Source organism: Oryzias latipes, chromosome 23 (assembly GCF_053564925.1).
Source record: "Oryzias latipes strain Hd-rR chromosome 23, Olatipes_Hd-rR_3.1".
Taxonomy (NCBI): Eukaryota; Metazoa; Chordata; class Actinopteri; order Beloniformes; family Adrianichthyidae; genus Oryzias; species Oryzias latipes.
The window spans coordinates 13,275,261-13,291,477 of NC_136259.1; the positions used below are offsets into that span (position 1 = coordinate 13,275,261).

The 16,217-nt window shown below is 41.2% G+C and overlaps 11 non-coding genes across 11 annotated transcripts; 7 read left to right on the forward strand and 4 right to left on the reverse strand.

The window, feature by feature from the left end:
• Nucleotides 1-1,804: 1,804 nt before the first annotated feature.
• Nucleotides 1,805-1,876, forward strand: trnaw-cca (transfer RNA tryptophan (anticodon CCA)). Its single transcript has one exon. It is a non-coding gene; the product is annotated as a tRNA-Trp (tRNA).
• Nucleotides 1,877-3,988: 2,112 nt separating this feature from the next.
• On the forward strand, nucleotides 3,989-4,060 carry trnaw-cca (transfer RNA tryptophan (anticodon CCA)). The gene has a single exon. It is a non-coding gene; the product is annotated as a tRNA-Trp (tRNA).
• Nucleotides 4,061-6,175: 2,115 nt separating this feature from the next.
• trnaw-cca (transfer RNA tryptophan (anticodon CCA)) lies at nucleotides 6,176-6,247 on the forward strand. The gene has a single exon. It is a non-coding gene; the product is annotated as a tRNA-Trp (tRNA).
• Nucleotides 6,248-6,901: 654 nt separating this feature from the next.
• On the reverse strand, nucleotides 6,902-6,974 carry trnar-ccu (transfer RNA arginine (anticodon CCU)). Its single transcript has one exon. It is a non-coding gene; the product is annotated as a tRNA-Arg (tRNA).
• A 1,387-nt stretch (nucleotides 6,975-8,361) lies between these two features.
• Nucleotides 8,362-8,433, forward strand: trnaw-cca (transfer RNA tryptophan (anticodon CCA)). The gene has a single exon. It is a non-coding gene; the product is annotated as a tRNA-Trp (tRNA).
• Nucleotides 8,434-10,548: 2,115 nt separating this feature from the next.
• trnaw-cca (transfer RNA tryptophan (anticodon CCA)) lies at nucleotides 10,549-10,620 on the forward strand. The gene has a single exon. It is a non-coding gene; the product is annotated as a tRNA-Trp (tRNA).
• Nucleotides 10,621-11,274: 654 nt separating this feature from the next.
• trnar-ccu (transfer RNA arginine (anticodon CCU)) lies at nucleotides 11,275-11,347 on the reverse strand. Its single transcript has one exon. It is a non-coding gene; the product is annotated as a tRNA-Arg (tRNA).
• Nucleotides 11,348-12,734: 1,387 nt separating this feature from the next.
• trnaw-cca (transfer RNA tryptophan (anticodon CCA)) lies at nucleotides 12,735-12,806 on the forward strand. Its single transcript has one exon. It is a non-coding gene; the product is annotated as a tRNA-Trp (tRNA).
• Nucleotides 12,807-13,457: 651 nt separating this feature from the next.
• Nucleotides 13,458-13,530, reverse strand: trnar-ccu (transfer RNA arginine (anticodon CCU)). Its single transcript has one exon. It is a non-coding gene; the product is annotated as a tRNA-Arg (tRNA).
• Nucleotides 13,531-14,917: 1,387 nt separating this feature from the next.
• On the forward strand, nucleotides 14,918-14,989 carry trnaw-cca (transfer RNA tryptophan (anticodon CCA)). Its single transcript has one exon. It is a non-coding gene; the product is annotated as a tRNA-Trp (tRNA).
• Nucleotides 14,990-15,642: 653 nt separating this feature from the next.
• On the reverse strand, nucleotides 15,643-15,715 carry trnar-ccu (transfer RNA arginine (anticodon CCU)). The gene has a single exon. It is a non-coding gene; the product is annotated as a tRNA-Arg (tRNA).
• Nucleotides 15,716-16,217: the final 502 nt, after the last annotated feature.

The following is a 16,217-nucleotide window of genomic DNA, read 5'->3' on the forward strand; positions in this document are numbered from 1 at the left end:
ACTGTTACAAACTTTAACCACACAACTTGAAAAAAAAAACAGTTGAGGAGATCCAAGTTTGTTCACTTGTAGATTGTATGTGGAACAGTTGGCTTCTGAGTAATGCACAGTTGTAAGTTGTGTTAGGCTGTTGACCAGGGATGTTTTCTGCTGAGTGTGGGAGAAAGCCAATAAATAGTTTGAGCAGCACTTTTGGATTAATTTGGAATCATTTTAATAAGGGAGAGGAGTTGGAGAATGCTGGAATTGACACACAAACAGGGTTGGAGAAGGAAGAAGCTCATGTGCAGAATTTCACTTTGAATCAATGACTTTCTTTATAATGAAGAGCTGCAACATTTGAAGCACCTCAGAGGGGACGTGAACCCCCAATCCCTGGCTTAGGAGGCCAGTGCCTTATCCATTAGCCCACTGAGGCTTGACAACTATGTTCACACATGAAAGAGTTGGTGTCATTTAACTCCGACAGGCCACTGACAACAATGACTAAATTCTGCTTCATGGTCACTTTTAAAACCATTGGTACTTTGTGTTTTGAAAAAGCCGCGACCAATAAGTCACTATCAAATCCCAGTCCTTGACTGGTCAATGTTCCACTTTGTAAGATTTGACGCTCATTCAATGGCCGTGCGTCTTGTGCATGGAGCCCTAAAACGATTATAAAAAAACATGCCTCGCGATACGTGTTGCAACAGTTTTCAACGACTTAGCCCAAAATGTGCATACAAGTGCGTTGGTACAGGCGTTTCATTGGAAGTGGTCGTGTTCCACTTCTAGGTCTTACAGAACTTGAAAGAGGGATGTACAGCATGCAGTTTTATCCACAACTAGCCCATAGGGGGGCTAACTCTACTTTTTGAACAAACTTTTCACAACGGCACCAAGGCATCCTTACAAATAAAGAGAAAACAATCAAGATACAAACGACATCCAGCCGCACGCACTAAAGGGAAGGGTATGTTGTATCTGCTGGACACTGTGGACAAATACAGCTGAGGTCAAAAACTCTCACCATGCTACTACATACACACCAGGCATGGGATGAATGTGTGTTCCAGAGTCCGTTTGAATGTAGTAGTAGTCTCTACATGCCTTTAGGCTAATGTTCAAATGCATAAAAGTGAATCTGGACAATGGCCATGCTGTTAGTGTGGTATTATTCACACAATCGCACACATCAGGGGTAAGTTTTGATCCAATATTAGCTCATAGTTGGTAGCAACCAATAGTAGTCAATGGTTATCCAGCCAATGCCCTTGAACTGTCAAAAAGCTCCATATGGTGTAAATTTTCTTGCTGTTCTGATATGGAGCAAACATGAACACCACTTCTCTATTTGAACCCACTTTCTTGGCTCTTTGTCTTCTTTCATCTCGTAGTCTTACTTAAAGAAGGCTGACATTTCAACTATAGCTTTTCTGTTGTGACTTTTTCCTTTCTTGAAAAGGAGACTGTTTTCTTGATGCTGACTTGTACCTCTTGAGAAAAACGACACAGTTCCTAGTTGAAAAGTTACAGTTAGACAATAGTAGAGACGATGAAGAAAAGGCCAAGAAAAACCACTGACATGAACTACAGACGAAAAGACCTAGTCACATAACAGCGATCAAAGAAACTACAGTGAATGAGAAAAAGGCATTACAAGTTATGAAGTCAGTGGGATTCTGACCCTTAGAAAATAATTTGAAAAAAAACATAGACATGCCTGTTGTGTAGTGACCTTGAGAAATTTGGCCAGCACAGAAGAAAGAGCATAAAAGGGTCAAAATCTTGCCAGTAGAATGTGTTTACAGATATTGAAAAGGACTCTGTGGCGCAATGGTAGCGTGTCTGACTCCAGATCAGAAGGTTGTGTGTTCAAATCACATCAGGGTCATTGTTTAACACTTGTGCTATCTGATGCACTTTGATGTTGGGATTTGGGTCATCTAGACAGTGTGCTGAGCCTTTTTCTTCAATGATTTGTGATCTTCACTGGTTTCCATGGATTACAGGAAATCCCTTTCACCTTTATCCACCTTTGTCATGGTAGGGAAAACACGTCAATTTAAGGCCAAGGTCATAGGATAGCACAAGGGTACATCTGTGCAGAGCGCAAGCTGCGACTCTTTGGATTGCTGACGTTGTAGCATGGCCTTAAGACAGAGTTAGGTGCTTGCCTAATATTGACTCAGTCTATTGTGCACTGTTACAAACTTTAACCACACAACTTGAAAAAAAAAACAGTTGAGGAGATCCAAGTTTGTTCACTTGTAGATTGTATGTGGAACAGTTGGCTTCTGAGTAATGCACAGTTGTAAGTTGTGTTAGGCTGTTGACCAGGGATGTTTTCTGCTGAGTGTGGGAGAAAGCCAATAAATAGTTTGAGCAGCACTTTTGGATTAATTTGGAATCATTTTAATAAGGGAGAGGAGTTGGAGAATGCTGGAATTGACACACAAACAGGGTTGGAGAAGGAAGAAGCTCATGTGCAGAATTTCACTTAGAATCAATGACTTTCTTTATAATGAAGAGCTGCAACATTTGAAGCACCTCAGAGGGGACTTGAACCCCCAATCCCTGGCTTAGGAGGCCAGTGCCTTATCCATTAGCCCACTGAGGCTTGACAACTATGTTCACACATGAAAGAGTTGGTGTCATTTAACTCCGACAGGCCACTGACAACAATGACTAAATTCTGCTTCATGGTCACTTTTAAAACCATTGGTACTTTGTGTTTTGAAAAAGCCGCGACCAATAAGTCACTATCAAATCCCAGTCCTTGACTGGTCAATGTTCCACTTTGTAAGATTTGACGCTCATTCAATGGCCGTGCGTCTTGTGCGTGGAGCCCTAAAACGATTATAAAAAAACATGCTTCGCGATGCGTGTTGCAACAGTTTTCAACGACTTAGCCCAAAATGTGCATACAAGTGCGTTGGTACAGCCGTTTCATTGGAAGTGGTCGTGTTCCACTTCTAGGTCTTACAGAACTTGAAAGAGGGATGTACAGCATGCAGTTTTATCCACAACTAGCCCATAGGGGGGCTAACTCTACTTTTTGAACAAACTTTTCACAACGGCACCAAGGCATCCTTACAAATAAAGAGAAAACAATCAAGATACAAACGACATCCAGCCGCACGCACTAAAGGGAAGGGTATGTTGTATCTGCTGGACACTGTGGACAAATACAGCTGAGGTCAAAAACTCTCACCATGCTACTACATACACACCAGGCATGGGATGAATGTGTGTTCCAGAGTCCGTTTGAATGTAGTAGTAGTCTCTACATGCCTTTAGGCTAATGTTCAAATGCATAAAAGTGAATCTGGACAATGGCCATGCTGTTAGTGTGGTATTATTCACACAATCGCACACATCAGGGGTAAGTTTTGATCCAATATTAGCTCATAGTTGGTAGCAACCAATAGTAGTCAATGGTTATCCAGCCAATGCCCTTGAACTGTCAAAAAGCTCCATATGGTGTAAATTTTCTTGCTGTTCTGATATGGAGCAAACATGAACACCACTTCTCTATTTGAACCCACTTTCTTGGCTCTTTGTCTTCTTTCATCTCGTAGTCTTACTTAAAGAAGGCTGACATTTCAACTATAGCTTTTCTGTTGTGACTTTTTCCTTTCTTGAAAAGGAGACTGTTTTCTTGATGCTGACTTGTACCTCTTGAGAAAAACGACACAGTTCCTAGTTGAAAAGTTACAGTTAGACAATAGTAGAGACGATGAAGAAAAGGCCAAGAAAAACCACTGACATGAACTACAGACGAAAAGACCTAGTCACATAACAGCGATCAAAGAAACTACAGTGAATGAGAAAAAGGCATTACAAGTTATGAAGTCAGTGGGATTCTGACCCTTAGAAAATAATTTGAAAAAAAACATAGACATGCCTGTTGTGTAGTGACCTTGAGAAATTTGGCCAGCACAGAAGAAAGAGCATAAAAGGGTCAAAATCTTGCCAGTAGAATGTGTTTACAGATATTGAAAAGGACTCTGTGGCGCAATGGTAGCGTGTCTGACTCCAGATCAGAAGGTTGTGTGTTCAAATCACATCAGGGTCATTGTTTAACACTTGTGCTATCTGATGCACTTTGATGTTGGGATTTGGGTCATCTAGACAGTGTGCTGAGCCTTTTTCTTCAATGATTTGTGATCTTCACTGGTTTCCATGGATTACAGGAAATCCCTTTCACCTTTATCCACCTTTGTCATGGTAGGGAAAACACGTCAATTTAAGGCCAAGGTCATAGGATAGCACAAGGGTACATCTGTGCAGAGCGCAAGCTGCGACTCTTTGGATTGCTGACGTTGTAGCATGGCCTTAAGACAAAGTTAGGTGCTTGCCTATTAGTGACTCGGTCTATTGTGCACTGTTACAAACTTTAACCACACAACTTGAAAAAAAAAACAGTTGAGGAGATCCAAGTTTGTTCACTTGTAGATTGTATGTGGAACAGTTGGCTTCTGAGTAATGCACAGTTGTAAGTTGTGTTAGGCTGTTGACCAGGGATGTTTTCTGCTGAGTGTGGGAGAAAGCCAATAAATAGTTTGAGCAGCACTTTTGGATTAATTTGGAATCATTTTAATAAGGGAGAGGAGTTGGAGAATGCTGGAATTGACACACAAACAGGGTTGGAGAAGGAAGAAGCTCATGTGCAGAATTTCACTTTGAATCAATGACTTTCTTTATAATGAAGAGCTGCAACATTTGAAGCACCTCAGAGGGGACGTGAACCCCCAATTCCTGGCTTAGGAGGCCATTGCCTTATCCATTAGCCCACTGAGGCTTGACAACTATGTTCACACATGAAAGAGTTGGTGTCATTTAACTCCGACAGGCCACTGACAACAATGACTAAATTCTGCTTCATGGTCACTTTTAAAACCATTGGTACTTTGTGTTTTGAAAAAGCCGCGACCAATAAGTCACTATCAAATCCCAGTCCTTGACTGGTCAATGTTCCACTTTGTAAGATTTGACGCTCATTCAATGGCCGTGCGTCTTGTGCGTGGAGCCCTAAAACGATTATAAAAAAACATGCCTCGCGATACGTGTTGCAACAGTTTTCAACGACTTAGCCCAAAATGTGCATACAAGTGCGTTGGTACAGGCGTTTCATTGGAAGTGGTCGTGTTCCACTTCTAGGTCTTACAGAACTTGAAAGAGGGATGTACAGCATGCAGTTTTATCCACAACTAGCCCATAAGAGGTCTAACTCTACTTTTTGAACAAACTTTTCACAACGGCACCAAGGCATCCTTACAAATAAAGAGAAAACAATCAAGATACAAACGACATCTAGCCGCACGCGCTAAAGGGAAGGGTATGTTGTTATCTGCTGGACGCGGTCAACAAATACAGCTGAGGTCAAAAACTCTCACCATGCTACTACATACACACCAGGCATGGGATGAATGTGTGTTCCAGAGTCCGTTTGAATGTAGTAGGAGTCTCTACATACCTTTAGGCTAATGTTCAAATGCATAAAAGTGAATCTGGACAATGGCCATGCTGTTAGTGTGGTATTATTCACACAATCGCACACATCAGGGGTATGTTTTGATCCAATATTAGCTCATAGTTGGTAGCAACCAATAGTAGTCAATGGTTATCCAGCCAATGCCCTTGAACTGTCAAAAAGCTCCATATGGTGTAAATTTTCTTGCTGGTCTGATATGGAGCAAACATGAACACCACTTCTCTATTTGAACCCACTGTCTTGGCTCTTTGTCATATCTTTCATCTCGTAGTCTTACTTAAAGAAGGCTGACATTTCAACTATAGCTTTTCTGTTGTGACTTTTTCCTTTCTTGAAAAGGAGACTGTTTTCTTGATGCTGACTTGTACCTCTTGAGAAAAACGACACAGTTCCTAGTTGAAAAGTTACAGTTAGACAATAGTAGAGACGATGAAGAAAAGGCCAAGAAAAACCACTGACATGAACTATAGACGAAAAGACCTAGTCACATAACAGCGATCAAAGAAACTACAGTGAATGAGAAAAATGCATTACAAGTTAGGAAGTCAGTGGGATTCTGACCCTTAGAAAATAATTTGAAAAAAAACATAAACATGCCTGTTGTGTAGTGACCTTGAGAAATTTGGCCAGCACTGAAGAAAGAGCAAAAAAGGGTCAAAATCTTGCCAGTAGAATGTTTTTACAGATATTGAAAAGGACTCTGTGGCGCAATGGTAGCGCGTCTGACTCCAGATCAGAAGGTTGTGTGTTCAAATCACATCAGGGTCATTGTTTAACACTTGTGCTATCTGATGCACTAAGACATTGGGATTTGGGTCATCTAGACAGTGTGCTGAGCATTTTTCTTCAATGATTTGTGATCTTCACTGGTTTCCATGGATTACAGGAAATCCCTTTCACCTTTATCCACCTTTGTCATGGTAGGGAAAACACGTCAATTTAAGGCCAAAGTCATAGGATAGCACAAGGGTGCATCTGTGCAGAGTGCAACCTGCGACTCTTTGGATTGCTGACGTTGTAGCATGGCCTTAAGACAAAGTTAGGTGCTTGCCTATTAGTGACTCCGTCTATTGTGCACTGTTACAAACTTTAACCACACAACTTGAAAAAAAAACAGTTGAGGAGATCCAAGTTTGTTCACTTGTAGATTGTATGTGGAACAGTTGGCTTCTGAGTAATGCACAGTTGTAAGTTGTGTTAGGCTGTTGACCAGGGATTTTTTTTATGCTGAGTGTGGGAGAAAGCCAATAAAAAGTTTGAGCAGCACTTTTGGATTAATTTGGAATCATTTTAATAAGGGAGAGGAGTTGGAGAATGCTTGAATTGACACACAAACAGGGTTGGTGAAGGAAGAAGCTCATGTGCAGAATTTCACTTAGAATCAATTACTTTCTTTATAATGAAGAGCTGCAACATTTGAAGCACCTCAGAGGGGACTTGAACCCCCAATCCCTGGCTTAGGAGGCCAGTGCCTTAACCATTAGGCCACTGAGGCTTGACAACTATGTTCACACATGAAAGAGTTGGTGTCATTTAACTCCGACAGGCCACTGACAACAATGACTAAATTCTGCTTCATGGTCACTTTTAAAACCATTGGTACTTTGTGTTTTGAAAAAGCCGCGACCAATAAGTCCCTATTAAATCCCAGTCCTTGACTGGTCAATGTTCAACTTTGTAAGATTTGACGCTCATTCAATGGCCGTGCGTCTTGTGCGTGGAGCCCTAAAACGATTATAAAAAAACATGCTTCGCGATGCGTGTTGCAACAGTTTTCAACGACTTAGCCCAAAATGTGCATACAAGTGCGTTGGTACAGCCGTTTCATTGGAAGTGGTCGTGTTCCACTTCTAGGTCTTACAGAACTTGAAAGAGGGATGTACAGCATGCAGTTTTATCCACAACTAGCCCATAGGAGGGCTAACTCTACTTTTTGAACAAACTTTTCACAACGGCACCAAGGCATCCTTACAAATAAAGAGAAAACAATCAAGATACAAACGACATCTAGCCGCACGCACTAAAGGGAAGGGTATGTTGTTATCTGCTGGACGCGGTCGACAAATACAGCTGAGGTCAAAAACTCTCACCATGCTACTACATACACACCAGGCATGGGATGAATGTGTGTTCCAGAGTCCGTTTGAATGTAGTAGGAGTCTCTACATACCTTTAGGCTAATGTTCAAATGCATAAAAGTGAATCTGGACAATGGCCATGCTGTTAGTGTGGTATTGTTCACAAAATCGCACACATCAGGGGTAAGTTTTGATCCAATATTAGCTCATAGTTGGTAGCAACCAATAGTAGTCAATGGTTATCCAGCCAATGCCCTTGAACTGTCAAAAAGCTCCATATGGTGTAAATTTTCTTGCTGTTCTGATATGGAGCAAACATGAACACCACTTCTCTATTTGAACCCACTTTCTTGGCTCTTTGTCTTCTTTCATCTCGTAGTCTTACTTAAAGAAGGCTGACATTTCAACTATAGCTTTTCTGTTGTGACTTTTTCCTTTCTTGAAAAGGAGACTGTTTTCTTGATGCTGACTTGTACCTCTTGAGAAAAACGACACAGTTCCTAGTTGAAAAGTTACAGTTAGACAATAGTAGAGACGATGAAGAAAAGGCCAAGAAAAACCACTGACATGAACTACAGACGAAAAGACCTAGTCACATAACAGCGATCAAAGAAACTACAGTGAATGAGAAAAAGGCATTACAAGTTATGAAGTCAGTGGGATTCTGACCCTTAGAAAATAATTTGAAAAAAAACATAGACATGCCTGTTGTGTAGTGACCTTGAGAAATTTGGCCAGCACAGAAGAAAGAGCATAAAAGGGTCAAAATCTTGCCAGTAGAATGTGTTTACAGATATTGAAAAGGACTCTGTGGCGCAATGGTAGCGTGTCTGACTCCAGATCAGAAGGTTGTGTGTTCAAATCACATCAGGGTCATTGTTTAACACTTGTGCTATCTGATGCACTTTGATGTTGGGATTTGGGTCATCTAGACAGTGTGCTGAGCCTTTTTCTTCAATGATTTGTGATCTTCACTGGTTTCCATGGATTACAGGAAATCCCTTTCACCTTTATCCACCTTTGTCATGGTAGGGAAAACACGTCAATTTAAGGCCAAGGTCATAGGATAGCACAAGGGTACATCTGTGCAGAGCGCAAGCTGCGACTCTTTGGATTGCTGACGTTGTAGCATGGCCTTAAGACAAAGTTAGGTGCTTGCCTATTAGTGACTCGGTCTATTGTGCACTGTTACAAACTTTAACCACACAACTTGAAAAAAAAAACAGTTGAGGAGATCCAAGTTTGTTCACTTGTAGATTGTATGTGGAACAGTTGGCTTCTGAGTAATGCACAGTTGTAAGTTGTGTTAGGCTGTTGACCAGGGATGTTTTCTGCTGAGTGTGGGAGAAAGCCAATAAATAGTTTGAGCAGCACTTTTGGATTAATTTGGAATCATTTTAATAAGGGAGAGGAGTTGGAGAATGCTGGAATTGACACACAAACAGGGTTGGAGAAGGAAGAAGCTCATGTGCAGAATTTCACTTTGAATCAATGACTTTCTTTATAATGAAGAGCTGCAACATTTGAAGCACCTCAGAGGGGACGTGAACCCCCAATTCCTGGCTTAGGAGGCCATTGCCTTATCCATTAGCCCACTGAGGCTTGACAACTATGTTCACACATGAAAGAGTTGGTGTCATTTAACTCCGACAGGCCACTGACAACAATGACTAAATTCTGCTTCATGGTCACTTTTAAAACCATTGGTACTTTGTGTTTTGAAAAAGCCGCGACCAATAAGTCACTATCAAATCCCAGTCCTTGACTGGTCAATGTTCCACTTTGTAAGATTTGACGCTCATTCAATGGCCGTGCGTCTTGTGCGTGGAGCCCTAAAACGATTATAAAAAAACATGCCTCGCGATACGTGTTGCAACAGTTTTCAACGACTTAGCCCAAAATGTGCATACAAGTGCGTTGGTACAGGCGTTTCATTGGAAGTGGTCGTGTTCCACTTCTAGGTCTTACAGAACTTGAAAGAGGGATGTACAGCATGCAGTTTTATCCACAACTAGCCCATAAGAGGTCTAACTCTACTTTTTGAACAAACTTTTCACAACGGCACCAAGGCATCCTTACAAATAAAGAGAAAACAATCAAGATACAAACGACATCTAGCCGCACGCGCTAAAGGGAAGGGTATGTTGTTATCTGCTGGACGCGGTCAACAAATACAGCTGAGGTCAAAAACTCTCACCATGCTACTACATACACACCAGGCATGGGATGAATGTGTGTTCCAGAGTCCGTTTGAATGTAGTAGGAGTCTCTACATACCTTTAGGCTAATGTTCAAATGCATAAAAGTGAATCTGGACAATGGCCATGCTGTTAGTGTGGTATTATTCACACAATCGCACACATCAGGGGTATGTTTTGATCCAATATTAGCTCATAGTTGGTAGCAACCAATAGTAGTCAATGGTTATCCAGCCAATGCCCTTGAACTGTCAAAAAGCTCCATATGGTGTAAATTTTCTTGCTGTTCTGATATGGAGCAAACATGAACACCACTTCTCTATTTGAACCCACTGTCTTGGCTCTTTGTCATATCTTTCATCTCGTAGTCTTACTTAAAGAAGGCTGACATTTCAACTATAGCTTTTCTGTTGTGACTTTTTCCTTTCTTGAAAAGGAGACTGTTTTCTTGATGCTGACTTGTACCTCTTGAGAAAAACGACACAGTTCCTAGTTGAAAAGTTACAGTTAGACAATAGTAGAGACGATGAAGAAAAGGCCAAGAAAAACCACTGACATGAACTATAGACGAAAAGACCTAGTCACATAACAGCGATCAAAGAAACTACAGTGAATGAGAAAAATGCATTACAAGTTAGGAAGTCAGTGGGATTCTGACCCTTAGAAAATAATTTGAAAAAAAACATAAACATGCCTGTTGTGTAGTGACCTTGAGAAATTTGGCCAGCACTGAAGAAAGAGCAAAAAAGGGTCAAAATCTTGCCAGTAGAATGTTTTTACAGATATTGAAAAGGACTCTGTGGCGCAATGGTAGTGTGTCTGACTCCAGATCAGAAGGTTGTGTGTTCAAATCACATCAGGGTCATTGTTTAACACTTGTGCTATCTGATGCACTTTGATGTTGGGATTTTGGTCATCTAGACAGTGTGCTGAGCCTTTTTCTTCAATGATTTGTGATCTTCACTGGTTTCCATGGATTACAGGAAATCCCTTTCACCTTTATCCACCTTTGTCATGGTAGGGAAAACACGTCAATTTAAGGCCAAAGTCATAGGATAGCACAAGGGTGCATCTGTGCAGAGTGCAACCTGCGACTCTTTGGATTGCTGACGTTGTAGCATGGCCTTAAGACAAAGTTAGGTGCTTGCCTATTAGTGACTCCGTCTATTGTGCACTGTTACAAACTTTAACCACACAACTTGAAAAAAAAACAGTTGAGGAGATCCAAGTTTGTTCACTTGTAGATTGTATGTGGAACAGTTGGCTTCTGAGTAATGCACAGTTGTAAGTTGTGTTAGGCTGTTGACCAGGGATTTTTTTTATGCTGAGTGTGGGAGAAAGCCAATAAAAAGTTTGAGCAGCACTTTTGGATTAATTTGGAATCATTTTAATAAGGGAGAGGAGTTGGAGAATGCTTGAATTGACACACAAACAGGGTTGGTGAAGGAAGAAGCTCATGTGCAGAATTTCACTTAGAATCAATTACTTTCTTTATAATGAAGAGCTGCAACATTTGAAGCACCTCAGAGGGGACTTGAACCCCCAATCCCTGGCTTAGGAGGCCAGTGCCTTAACCATTAGGCCACTGAGGCTTGACAACTATGTTCACACATGAAAGAGTTGGTGTCATTTAACTCCGACAGGCCACTGACAACAATGACTAAATTCTGCTTCATGGTCACTTTTAAAACCATTGGTACTTTGTGTTTTGAAAAAGCCGCGACCAATAAGTCCCTATTAAATCCCAGTCCTTGACTGGTCAATGTTCAACTTTGTAAGATTTGACGCTCATTCAATGGCCGTGCGTCTTGTGCGTGGAGCCCTAAAACGATTATAAAAAAACATGCTTCGCGATGCGTGTTGCAACAGTTTTCAACGACTTAGCCCAAAATGTGCATACAAGTGCGTTGGTACAGCCGTTTCATTGGAAGTGGTCGTGTTCCACTTCTAGGTCTTACAGAACTTGAAAGAGGGATGTACAGCATGCAGTTTTATCCACAACTAGCCCATAGGAGGGCTAACTCTACTTTTTGAACAAACTTTTCACAACGGCACCAAGGCATCCTTACAAATAAAGAGAAAACAATCAAGATACAAACGACATCTAGCCGCACGCACTAAAGGGAAGGGTATGTTGTTATCTGCTGGACGCGGTCGACAAATACAGCTGAGGTCAAAAACTCTCACCATGCTACTACATACACACCAGGCATGGGATGAATGTGTGTTCCAGAGTCCGTTTGAATGTAGTAGGAGTCTCTACATACCTTTAGGCTAATGTTCAAATGCATAAAAGTGAATCTGGACAATGGCCATGCTGTTAGTGTGGTATTGTTCACAAAATCGCACACATCAGGGGTATGTTTTGATCCAATATTAGCTCATAGTTGGTAGCAACCAATAGTAGTCAATGGTTATCCAGCCAATGCCCTTGAACTGTCAAAAAGCTCCATATGGTGTAAATTTTCTTGCTGGTCTGATATGGAGCAAACATGAACACCACTTCTCTATTTGAACCCACTGTCTTGGCTCTTTGTCATCTTTCATCTCGTAGTCTTACTTAAAGAAGGCTGACATTTCAACTATAGCTTTTCTGTTGTGACTTTTTCCTTTATTGAAAAGGAGACTGTTTTCTTGATGCTGACTTGTACCTCTTGAGAAAAACGACACAGTTCCTAGTTGAAAAGTTACAGTTAGACAATAGTAGAGACGATGAAGAAAAGGCCAAGAAAAACCACTGACATGAACTATAGACGAAAAGACCTAGTCACATAACAGCGATCAAAGAAACTACAGTGAATGAGAAAAAGGCATTACAAGTTAGGAAGTCAGTGGGATTCTGACCCTTAGAAAATAATTTGAAATAAAACATAAACATGCCTGTTGTGTAGTGACCTTGAGAAATTTGGCCAGCACTGAAGAAAGAGCAAAAAAGGGTCAAAATCTTGCTACTAGAATGTGTTTTCAGATATTGAAAATGACTCTGTGGCGCAATGGTAGCGTGTCTGACTCCAGATCGGAAGGTTGTGTGTTCAAATAACATCAGGGTCATTGTTTAACACTTGTGCTATCTGATGCACTTTGATAATGGGATTTGGGTCATCTAGACAGTGTGCTGAGCCTTTTTCTTCAATGATTTGTGATCTTCACTGGTTTCCATGGATTACAGGAAATCCCTTTCACTTTTATCCACCTTTGTCATGGTAGGGAAAACACGTCAATTTAAGGCCAAGGTCATAGGATAGCACAAGGGTGCATCTGTGCAGAGTGCAAGCTGCGACTCTTTGGATTGCTGATGTGTAGCATGGCCTTAAGACAAAGTTAGGTGCTTGCCTATTAGTGACTCCTCCTATTGTGCACTGTTACAAACTTTAACCACACAACTTGAAAAAAAAACAGTTGAGGAGATCCAAGTTTGTTCACTTGTAGATTGTATGTGGAACAGTTGGCTTCTGAGTAATGCACAGTTGTAAGTTGGGTTAGGCTGTTGACCAGGGATGTTTTCTGCTGAGTGTGGGAGAAAGCCAATAAATAGTTTGAGCAGCACTTTTGGATTAATTTGGAATCATTTTAATAAGGGAGAGGAGTTGGAGAATGCTGGAATTGACACACAAACAGGGTTGGTGAAGGAAGAAGCTCATGTGCAGAATTTCACTTAGAATCAATGACTTTCTTTATAATGAAGAGCTGCAACATTTGAAGCACCTCAGAGGGGACTTGAACCCCCAATCCCTGGCTTAGGAGGCCAGTGCCTTATCCATTAGGCCACTGAGGCTTGACAACTATGTTCACACATGAAAGAATTGGTGTCATTTAACTCCGACAAGCCACTGACAACAATGACTAAATTCTGCTTCATGGTCACTTTTAAAACCATTGGTACTTTGTGTTTTGAAAAAGCCGCGACCAATAAGTCACTATCAAATCCCAGTCCTTGACTGGTCAATGTTCAACTTTGTAAGATTTGACGCTCATTCAATGGCCGTGCGTCTTGTGCGTGGAGCCCTAAAACGATTATAAAAAAACATGCCTCGCGATGCGTGTTGCAACAGTTTTCAACGACTTAGCCCAAAATGTGCATACAAGTGCGTTGGTACAGCCGTTTCATTGGAAGTGGTCGTGTTCCACTTCTAGGTCTTACAGAACTTGAAAGAGGGATGTACAGCATGCAGTTTTATCCACAACTAGCCCATAGGAGGGCTAACTCTACTTTTTGAACAAACTTTTCACAACGGCACCAAGGCATCCTTACAAATAAAGAGAAAACAATCAAGATTCAAACGACATCTAGCCGCACGCACTAAAGGGAAGGGTATGTTGTTATCTGCTGGACGCGGTCGACAAATACAGCTGAGGTCAAAAACTCTCACCATGCTACTACATACACACCAGGCATGGGATGAATGTGTGTTCCAGAGTCCGTTTGAATGTAGTAGGAGTCTCTACATACCTTTAGGCTAATGTTCAAATGCATAAAAGTGAATCTGGACAATGGCCATGCTGTTAGTGTGGTGTTGTTCACACAATCGCACACATCAGGGGTATGTTTTGATCCAATATTAGCTCATAGTTGGTAGCAACCAATAGTAGTCAATGGTTATCCAGCCAATGCCCTTGAATTGTTAAAAAGCTCCATATGGTGTAAATTTTCTTGCTGGTCTGATATGGAGCAAACATGAACACCACTTCTCTATTTGAACCCACTGTCTTGGCTCTTTGTCATCTTTCATCTCGTAGTCTTACTTAAAGAAGGCTGACATTTCAACTATAGCTTTTCTGTTGTGACTTTTTCCTTTCTTGAAAAGGAGACTGTTTTCTTGATGCTGACTTGTACCTCTTGAGAAAAACGACACAGTTCCTAGTTGAAAAGTTACAGTTAGACAATAGTAGAGACGATGAAGAAAAGGCCAAGAAAAACCACTGACATGAACTATAGACGAAAAGACCTAGTCACATAACAGCGATCAAAGAAACTACAGTGAATGAGAAAAAGGCATTACAAGTTAGGAAGTCATTGGGATTCTGACCCTTAGAAAATAATTTGAAAAAAAACATAAACATGCCTGTTGTGTAGTGACCTTGAGAAATTTGGCCAGCACTGAAGAAAGAGCAAAAAAGGGTCAAAATCTTGCGAGTAGAATGTGTTTTCAGATATTGAAAAGGACTCTGTGGTGCAATGGTAGCGCGTCTGACTCCAGATCAGAAGGTTGTGTGTTCAATTCACAACAGGGTCATTGTTTAACACTTGTGCTATCTGATGCACTTTGATGTTGGGATTTGGGTCATCTAGACAGTGTGCTGAGCCTTTTTCTTCAATGATTTGTGATCTTCACTGGTTTCCATGGATTACAGGAAATCCCTTTCACCTTTATCCACCTTTGTCATGGTAGGGAAAACACGTCAATTTAAGGCCAAGGTCATAGGATAGCACAAGGGTGCATCTGTGCAGAGTGCAAGCTGCGACTCTTTGGATTGCTGACGTTGTAGCATGGCCTTAAGACAAAGTTAGGTGCTTGCCTGTTAGTGACTCCGTCTATTGTGCACTGTTACAAACTTTAACCACACAACTTGATAAAAAAAACAGTTGAGGAGATCCAAGTTTGTTCACTTGTAGATTGTATGTGGAACAGTTGGCTTCTGAGTAATGCACAGTTGTAAGTTGGGTTAGGCTGTTGACCAGGGATGTTTTCTGCTGAGTGTGGGAGAAAGCCAATAAATAGTTTGAGCAGCACTTTTGGATTAATTTGGAATCATTTTAATAAGGGAGAGGAGTTGGAGAATGCTGGAATTGACACACAAACAGGGTTGGTGAAGGAAGAAGCTCATGTGCAGAATTTCACTAAGAATCAATGACTTTCTTTATAATGAAGAGCTGCAAAATTTGAAGCACCTCAGAGGGGACTTGAACCCCCAATCCCTGGCTTAGGAGGCCAGTGCCTTATCCATTAGGCCACTGAGGCTTGACAACTATGTTCACACATGAAAGAATTGGTGTCATTTAACTCCGACAGGCCACTGACAACAATGACTAAATTCTGCTTCATGGTCACTTTTAAAACCATTGGTACTTTGTGTTTTGAAAAAGCCGCGACCAATAAGTCACTATCAAATCCCAGTCCTTGACTGGTCAATGTTCAACTTTGTAAGATTTGACGCTCATTCAATGGCCGTGCGTCTTGTGCGTGGAGCCCTAAAACGATTATAAAAAAACATGCTTCGCGATGCGTGTTGCAACAGTTTTCAACGACTTAGCCCAAAATGTGCATACAAGTGCGTTGGTACAGCCGTATCATTGGAAGTGGTCGTGTTCCACTTCTAGGTCTTACAGAACTTGAAAGAGGGATATACAGCATGCAGTTTTATCCACAACTAGCCCATAGGAGGGCTAACTCTACTTTTTGAACAAACTTTTCACAACGGCACCAAGGCATCCTTACAAATAAAGAGAAAACAATCAAGATA